Raw genomic sequence first — 9876 nt, 5'->3', positions numbered from 1 at the left:
TACCAGCTGGATTGCTATGGCAATGACACCAAAGATTGCTGAGTGGGCAGATAGAGCATGCATCATGGGATAGAGTATAGTGGCACAATTGAATAATGGAGGAAATCTATTCTACTTTATTCTCTTGCTAAGTGGGTTTTCAACTTGTTGTTTCGGTTTTTTTTCCTCCCACCCACAGACTCTCATTTAACTGTAGCTTTCGGAGGTCTAGACAAACAATGTGGTGCGCTGGACAGAATGTTAGACTTAGTAAAGAAATAGGCTTCAAATCCAACCTGCCGTATTATAGCTTTGTATCAGTGGATGACTTAACTTTCTTCTCTATGTAACGATTGGAATAACGCCACCTGCTGGATACTTACTGTAGAAGAGTTCTGCCCATGAAGGGAAGGTCTTTGAGGGCAAGACCAGGAGTCAGGAAGTGACGCGGACTAGTGGGAGGAGGAAGGAAGAGACTGGCGCTCAGTCTCGGTCTCTTTCCTGGGGACGCTGGCGGAGAAGGGAGCTAAAAATGTGCTCTCCCTTTAATAGATAGAAATCTAGGCCTTTCTCTCTCTCTTTACCAAATTCTTGTTTTCCTTAATAAATGCTTAAAAGCCTAACTCTTGCTAAAGCTTATAATTTATTGGCGACCACTCATTAGATATTTTAGACAGACTAGCTAGAATTTTAGCCCTTAACAGATGGCTGACCACGAAGAGGAAAGCTAAACCTGTCTTCTGATCTTCTGGTTGGGTAAGAAATTTCCCCTCCCTCTCCCTTTAACTGCTAAGTACTGGCGTACTGGCTGTGTTTTCCCTTTAAATTTTTTCGAATGGACCTTTTAAATTCCCTAATTAGCCTATTTTTGATTTTAGTCTGTTTAACCAGACAAATGGGAGATAAGATCATGTTAATGCTTTGTTTTTGTGGATTTTCTATTTTTCTTTTTCTTTTTGTTAAAAGAGCCAGCAACTTACTCACACAAGGAAATATCTCTCCCTCTCCCAACCATGCTTTTTCAGAGAAACCTGAAGAGATTCCTGCAGCTTTTCCCAGTTCTAACAGTAATTGTTGCTCTAATTTTGCATGCCTGGAGGCAATGACCCACCCTCTAGAAGCTTTTAATCCCCTAGCACCTGGAGGCAAAGTGGGGGAAGAGGAATCCAGGCCTGAGTTCAAAATCAAGTCTGATTCAAATTGCTCTGGTCCCTCCCCTCCTCTCCAGACCCCACCCTCTACTCCTCCCATGGCCAAGCCCATTGCTTCCCGGGCCTGGGAAGTCCAGAGATCTGATGCGCATGCTCAACTTTCTCTAACTACATTTGCAGCTTCAGGCTCAGCCCTTCCCCAGCCTGGCTGTGCTTCTGAGACAACCTTAGAAAACCCTTTAAATTCCAGATATACTCGTTTTGTTCATAATTTTGCTAACCTGCTTTTGTCTTTAATTAGTAATCTTATAAAGCATTTGTATGGTGAAAAGCCCGACAGACAATATAGAGGGGTTAAAGAAGAAAAACTTAAGCTGAATAAGAATGACAATCATCAACATAGTTCAAGACTCTGCTTCTTTTGCCATGGAAGCATATATATTTTACAGAAATGTAGAAGTCAGCAGCAAGGTATTGATATGAGTATTGGGGATTTTAGATATCGGAATCAAAAGTGTTCTGAATTCACTCAGAGTATTAATGTCAGTTCAGAGGTTACATAGGATTTCTATGCTATTACATATACATTTTGAAATTAATGGTATGGGTTTATTTTCATAGAGATTTTCATGCTTTTGAGATTGTGTCTTATACTTAGTTTTTAAAACAAGGAGAATATTTGTAAAAGCTTTTTATAGTCATATGATCAAGTTTATATTTTATAATACTCTTATTAATATTAAGTTCATATTCATTTAGATTTCCTTAGTTTGAATTTCATTGTCTTTTATTGTTCCATGTGTATTTTCTTCTATTCGTTTATCTCTCTGATTTTGAAAAATTGCAAGATGGTTTTGATTTCATAATACAATGTTAATTCTAGGAGTATTGTGCTCCCATATTCTGAGTTATTTGTTTTTGCTATTTTTTCTCAACTGATTATTTGATCAAACTCTTTAAAGCATTTCCCTGGCAAATTGTTTGCCATGGCAAGTGTAAATTGATTCTAGAAGTATTATTTTTGATAAGCATATTCCAAAAAAAAAAAAAAAGAGAGAGGGGAACATTTGTAAAAGTTCTTTTTTCAAAAAAAAAAAGTTTTCATTGAGATTGTGTTGTGCTTTAACTTCTATTTAAATATGTTCAGATTTTTCAAAAAAATAATTGTATACTAAGTTAAAAAAAGGGGTATTATTTGAAATTGTTGCATAATTATATATTGTGTTCTGAGTCAAGATGTATTCACATTTTTTGCAATCATTTATTATCCTCAATTTTTAAATCCATATGAGACTTAGATTATGGGAACTTATCATTTAAGACATTAATTGCCTTTATTCTGAGTTATCAGATGCCAGTTGGCCAAGATGCCATCCAATCACAAGAGGAATACATGCAAGAGCAGACACTGAACTGTCACATGAGGGGAGACATGCATGAAGTCAAGGTATGGCCGAGGGAACAGCTTTTGACTAATGTTGAGGTTGGATTCTCTTGGTTTAATATTTTATTTTATTTTTCCCCACAATATTGTACAGATGGCTGGAAGTATTGATCCCACCCATCTCACTTCTACACCTGGCTTCTATGCTCCCTCCTATATGCCTGATGCCATGGACATCTCAATCCCATGCATCTGATTAAGTCTGACTCAGTTTCCTCCAATATGTTTGGTGGCATGGACATATATTCCATCCACCTATTTTAAACCTGGCATACTGTATGGGCAGTACATATTGCTCAAGTGTGGGAATGCTCATATCCCATCATTTCTCTGTTCTTTTATGGTAACCCCCATAATTATCTCAGGTGTCATGATAAATACAGTGTTGAATTTGGCCTTGACACCTGTTACCAATTATATTAGATTTTTTAATTTCTCATAATGGCATGAGGATAATTAGGCAGATGATGCAAAAAGTGATGAAACAAAGATAAAAATTATTTTTAATAATTAATATCGCAGCAATTGTCTTCTCAATTACCCTCCATAAGGGGGGGACTATAGTAATATTATAATTTTAAAGAATGGTTCAATTTTTGTTTTATTATATGTTTCATGTGTAACAACTAAGATTCTGAATTCCCTTAGACATGTTTTTGAGAACTTTCATTGTTGGATTTGATTATTGACAAAGCTATTTTAAAGTTGTGTTAAGCTCAATTTTGTAGGAAATTTCCTGGCTGATTACCAGTATCCACACATCAACCCCTGAAAAGACTTCCATTCCACGACTACACCTAGAGGACATCTGAGAAAAGACTTTCAGAGACTTTAAATGAACAGTTTTGATTTGTTTTTTTTCTCTTTTCTTTTTCGGTTATAATATACACCATCTGTAATATGTACTCTCTGCAGAGGCCCTCCCTTTGCAAGACCAATGTCAAAGCGTCGGTTCATGAGGACAAAAAAAAAAAAAAATCGCCCCTCTGGACAAAACTTTCCTCTCTTCCTTTTCTATATTGTTGTTCACATATTATTAGTTAGCAATAGTTATTATATTCTTTTTACTGTTCCGTCAAGGAAACATTTTGTTTCTTGAGGAACAACAGGGGGGACTGTAACGATTGGAATAACGCCACCTGCTGGATACTTACTGTAGAAGAGTTCTGCCCATGAAGGGAAGGTCTTTGAGGGCAAGACCAGGAGTCAGGAAGTGACGCGGACTAGTGGGAGGAGGAAGGAAGAGACTGGCGCTCAGTCTCGGTCTCTTTCCTGGGGACGCTGGCGGAGAAGGGAGCTAAAAATGTGCTCTCCCTTTAATAGATAGAAATCTAGGCCTTTCTCTCTCTCTTTACCAAATTCTTGTTTTCCTTAATAAATGCTTAAAAGCCTAACTCTTGCTAAAGCTTATAATTTATTGGCGACCACTCATTAGATATTTTAGACAGACTAGCTAGAATTTTAGCCCTTAACATCTAAAATGACTATAGGTAGCACTCAATACTGAGCAATGGTCACTTCAGTTTAGTTCACTGTCATTTCATCTGAAAAATTAGGGTAATTACACCTACAATCCCTTTCTCACAGGATTATGATGAGGATTAAATCAGTTAATGTATATACTATGTAGTATATACATATTTGTGGGGCAATGAGGGTTAAGTGACTTGCCCAGGGTCACACAGCTAGTAAGTGTCTGAGGTTGGATTTGAACTCAGATCCTCCTGAATCCAGGGCCTGTGCTTTATGCACTGTGCCACCTCGCTGCCCCCTTACTTGGAAATACTTTAAAGCACTGCATAAATACATAAATGCTACTTGTAGAGTATGGAGATGGTTGGGAACTGTAAACTCCAGTTTAGGGAATTTCCAGTGATGCTGATGGGTAACTGTTCTTGAACTTACCATATCATAAAATCACAGAATTTTAAAAGCTGAAAGGGACTTCAGAGACCACAGTGGCTCTAAACCATATGTGAAAGGAGCACCTAGTGCAATATACCTAATAAGTGGTCATCCAGCCTTTGTTCAAGGCCTCTAAGGAAGGGGATACTTCTCAACTTGGCCCCTTTCCATTTGGGGATAGCTTTAGTTATTTAAAGTACAACTAGATCGTCCTCAATTTGCCTCCTTGCAACATCTACCCATTCCCTCTCATTTTGCCCTCTAAGGCCAAGCATAGAAAATCTAGTTTCTCTTCTACATGATAATCCTTTAAATACTTGAACTGAAATGTTATTTTCCTCCTGAGTGTTTTCCTGGAGGCCTTAGTTAGTTGGAAAGTTGATTTCCTTTGATGAAAAATCCCGCTCTGTCAGAGGGAGGCATTTGTATCCTATGTATTAGATAGTACTGTTTTATCCATATTAAGTAACATATTTTTAATATATTAGCATTGAGAGGGAAACTTAGAGATTATCTAGTTCAGGTACTACCTAGTAAATGAATCTGCTGTAGAGCTTCCCTAAGGAGTAGTCATCTAGCATCTACCTGAATGACCAACTTCAACTAAACAACTAAGATGTTGTTGGAGGTAGTTCTAACACCAGAATTCATTTAGTTCAGATTTTATAATGGGCCAAAACAAGGCTCTCACAAGTCATTGAACATTTAACAAAACAAAAAGGTTTACTTTGCTCCCAACACAGCAAGAATATGCAACAAGCACACAGAGACACAGCTTCCTTTGACATAGTCCACTTCATCTCCATCTGCAAACTCATCTTGTTATTGGGTCACTAGAGGATAACAACTAACATTCTTAGGAACCCATCAAGTCTGAGATGACCAGATTACATGTGGCTGAAACTTTTTAAGATCCGAGATAACCAGAAAGCTGGAAGGCACAGCCAATCAGTTCCTAGGGACCACTTTGTTCTGAGACTATATTGGATAAAGTTTGGGGAAAGCAGCTGTGTATGAGAAGCTGACTCCAATCACTTCCCAGGGGTACTTGTGTCCTATCACAGATGTGTGCAACTATCCTAAAATATTACTGAGCATTTTGCATTTGACTGAGACATAATCAGATAAAATATGTATTTTAATCTGTTACCAAATACTAAAGATAACTGGTAGAACATATTATCAGAAGGTATCTTAAATCACTCAGTCCTTCTTTGTCAATTTTACTAATAATGAAACAAGTGAAGACATGAGAAGTGATTTGCTTAAGATTACACAATAAACAAGTGACAGAAGTGAGATTAGAACCCAAGTCTACTAACACTCAATCTAGTCCTACCCTAAACCACTTCTTGGAAAGAAATCTTTTGACCTTATCTTATAAGATATGGCCCTTGTGAGACCTATTTGTGCTAAGTTTAGAATTAGAGTTTGGTAGTTATTGTTATCATTTGGTATTTGAAGATTAAATTTTCCTCTGAGGAGCTATTTGTCTTCAAATTGTTGCTTTTTCTTCATCAAAGGAAATTAAAGCCCATGATAGAAGAGGGTACTGACCTAGGTTATTTCCTCCTTTTTGGAATCAGCCTCTAGATGGTTTTTTAAAGCCATCTACATGAAATTTTAAAGGGTGGACTGGCACAACATAGTTATTTGCTCAACTAATCGAGGCAATAGACACTGGAAAAATTCATGAAATGATGTATGAATATATTCATCTAAAATATTTAGGAGCACATAAAGGATTTGTTTCATTTGTGCATTATAAATGAGAAACACTTTACATTCAAATAGCCATACTTTACAAGAATGGTTACATTTGGGGTTTTTGTTTGTTTGTTTGTTTTTCATCAGTACCAAGTCACTTTATTGGAATGTAAATGGTGGTATTTTTTTTGGTACAGATTATGAAAAGGTCAGATAACCAAAATATGCATGCACTGAAAGGCAGGAGGCATGGTGTCCACTGTTCTCAGGTGTGGGGGAAGCCAGGTGTGGCTTAGCTCTCCTTCTCACTGTCTCCAAGGGTGTGCTTCTCAAAAAGATACTCCATCATGACAGAATCAGGGGCCTCCATTTTGCACAGGTTTGTTACATGATCACTCAGTTGTTTAATGGATTTTACCTGTTTGCCCAGGTAGTGGGTTTCAATGAATTCACATAAATGGGTTTTGTTTTTGTCAGTTGCCAACTTCTGCAGTTCCAGTAATGACTGATTGACATTTTTTTCCAAGTGCAGAGCACACTCCATTGCATTCAGTCCACTCTGCCAGTCACTGCAGTCTGGCTTCTTGATGTCCTGCAGGAAGATGCAGCCACTGCATTGGTTCTACAGTTTTATCAGCTTCTCAGCATGCTCCCACTCTTCATGGGACTGGTGCAGGAAATACTTGGCAAAGTTCTTCAGGGCCACGTCATCTCGGTCGAAGTAGTAAGACAGACAGGTAGACATAGGAGGTATAGATCTCCAGGTTGATCTGCCAGTTGATGGTGGCCACAGAGTCCTGGTGGTAGTTTTGTCGCACCTGAGAGGGAGATGAGGTCATCATGGTGGCAGAGATAGTGGAGGCGGCTGTGCAGCAGCTGTGACTGAAGCTGGGGTGCCAGCCAACGGTAGGACAGAGAAGTGTTGGTTAGTGGAGGTGAAGGTGGAGAGGTGGCTAAGGGCAGCTCAGGCTGAGAATCAAGCCGCAGGTTCCGTTCAAGCACCGTTCAAGCAGAAAACCACAGCAACTCCTGTTCCCTGTGCTTCTGGCCTAGAATGGTTATATTTGTAACCATTTTGACTGGAACCTTTTAGCTAATATTCTATCATTTAGTGCACAATTTAAACAGGTGTTTTTGGTCCCCAGAGCCTCCAAAATGTGCAAACATTCTTGGATTTCCCTATAAATTAACTGGGTGTTAATCTTACAATAGGAATGATTTAGCTTAGAGTAGAGTATTCAAGGGAAGGCCCATGATTAGGAGCTCCTGCATATCACTGTGAGTAAGGAGAATGCGCAAGTGACCCTGAGTATAGACTTAGGGAATGGTCAGAGAAAGAAGAATAATGGAAATGGATGCTGTGAATTACAATGCGTCTCCTTTTACCTGATTGGTTCTGCTATTGAACTTTGGGGAGAAAAATGTTGGGCAAATGTTCTGGTTTTTTGCTAAATTATATTAGGGAATATAATTGCTGCACTAGTGATTACAGAATATTAAACTGAAGAAAAGTCCTCAATGTGTCAGCTGCATTCTCTATGTAAATTTTCAGAAAGACATGAATAATAATCATGGTGGATGAGAAGGGAGGGGGAAGTTATAATCTGTAGGAATGCAGGTGTACCAAAAAGAATGGACTAAGGAAAAGTTCCTTTAAGTCACTAGCCATATTTTTATGCGGAGGGAGAGGGGAGAGGAGAAGTAGGAGGAGAAGAAGGAAGAGGAAGAGGAGAAGGAGGAGGAGGAGAACAAGAATAAGAAGATAATGATGGTGATGATAGTGGTAGATGAGGAGAAGATGAAGAATACAAACAAAAAGAAGGAGTTGAAGTTAATATTTATATACTGTTCACTATGTATGAAACACTGTGCTAAGAACTTTTACAATTATCATTTTGTTTGATCTTCACAACCCTGAGAGATAGGTGCTATTACTATCCTCATTTTATGGATTAGGAAACTGAGGAAAACAGAGATTAGGTGACTTGCCCAGGATAAGAACATATTTGTAGGTGCTCAGATAAGCTACTCAAAAAACCCAAACCAGAGCTAGACAAGGTATTTGAGAACCCCAGGCAATGTCTAAAATTGTGCTCTGGTGTATTATTATCCATACCAGCTTGTAAGCCTTCACAGTAATAAAAGTAACTTGAAATCAAATAAATACCTATATGCCAGGGAGAGCAGAATTTCTGGCATTTAAAATAATTCATATACAAAAAAATAGCTTACATTTATATAGCACTTTAAGGTTTGCAAAACACTTTATGTGATCTCATTTTATCCTTATGAAAACCTTGAGGTATTATGCCTATTTTATAGATGAGGAAACTAAAGAACATAGTAACACAGCTAGTAAGAGTCTGAAACTGAAATTAGATCTCAACTCAACTTTCTTCTCTCTAGATCTAGTGCTATATACACCATTCCATTTAGCTGGAGCTCTCATTGAAATGGTGTATATAGCACTAGATCTCAACTCAACTTTCTTCTCTCTAGATCTAGTGCTATATACACCATTCCATTTAGCTGGAGCTCTCATTGAACTCTTTCTTTCTTCTACCCCTGTGCATGTGACATTCTATAGGTTTGCCAAAAATAAAAACTTTTTTTAAAGGTCATGATAAAACACACCAGTAAGAGTATTTTCTGTGATACTATATTGCCCATGGTCCAGAACAGGAAATGAACCAACAAGTCAGCAGCAAATCCCACCTCAGCAAACCAGCAGGAAATCCTGTGCCCCAATGCAGTGGAGCAGGCAAACACTAACACCACGACCCCCCACATGCTTCAGCATAGCCAAAGGAACCTGCAGACTCCAGCTCTAAGAAGCGCCATGTGTTTCAGCTTAGCCCCAAGCAAACAAGCAAGCTCCAGTAGCCACACTGCCATGTATTTCAGTGTAGCTCTGAAGAAATATAGAAACACCCAACAGATCTAGGCACTAGGACTTAGGCTTAGCACCAGGTAAACTGATAGATGCCTACTACCTCCAGCAGTGCCAAACCCACAACACCCCACCCCCTAGACACAGCACCATAAATGAGGACCCCCTGTGGGCCTCAGGGCAACTTTGATGCAGCACCACGTAAACAGCTAGGGCTTGGAGCCCTAGAAACCAGACACAGTTCCCCTTCTACCCTGGTCCCAGAACTCATAAAAGACAGTGAAAAGGCCAAAAAATAGCAAACAACAACAACAAGAAGAATTTGACCATAGCAAGTTATTATGGTGACAGGGAAGATCAAGACACAAACTCAAAAGAGGACACCAATGTCAAAACATCTATGAGCAAAACCCAAAGAAAAAACAGGAAGTGGTCTCAAGCCCAGAAAGATTTCAAGGAAGAGCTCAAAGAGGAGCTTAAAAATCATATAAGAGAAGTACAAGAAAAACTGAGAAAAGAAATGAGAGTCATATTAGAGAATTATGAAAAAAGAGTCAACAGCTTGGAAAAAGAAAACAACTGCTTAAGAAATAGAATTGTCTAAATGAAAAAGGAAGTATAAAAACTAAATTAGGAAAACAACTCCTTAAAAGTTAGAATTGGGCAAATGGGAGCTAATTATTCTATGAGAGATCAAGAATTAATCAAAAAAAAATTAAAGAAATGAAAAAATAAAAGAAAATGTAAAATCCCTCTTTGGAAAAACAACTGACCTGGAAAATAGATCCAGGAGAGGCAAT

The 9876-nt window shown here is 38.3% G+C and overlaps 1 pseudogene; it reads right to left on the bottom strand.

The window, feature by feature from the left end:
• Positions 1-6478: 6478 nt before the first annotated feature.
• Positions 6479-7028, bottom strand: LOC122747851 (annotated as a pseudogene).
• Positions 7029-9876: the final 2848 nt, after the last annotated feature.

The sequence above is a fragment of the Dromiciops gliroides genome, chromosome 3 (genome assembly GCF_019393635.1).
Source record: "Dromiciops gliroides isolate mDroGli1 chromosome 3, mDroGli1.pri, whole genome shotgun sequence".
NCBI classification, from domain to species: Eukaryota; Metazoa; Chordata; class Mammalia; order Microbiotheria; family Microbiotheriidae; genus Dromiciops; species Dromiciops gliroides.
Note: the sequence above shows the minus strand (reverse complement) of the source record. Positions and strands in the feature narration are given on the sequence as shown.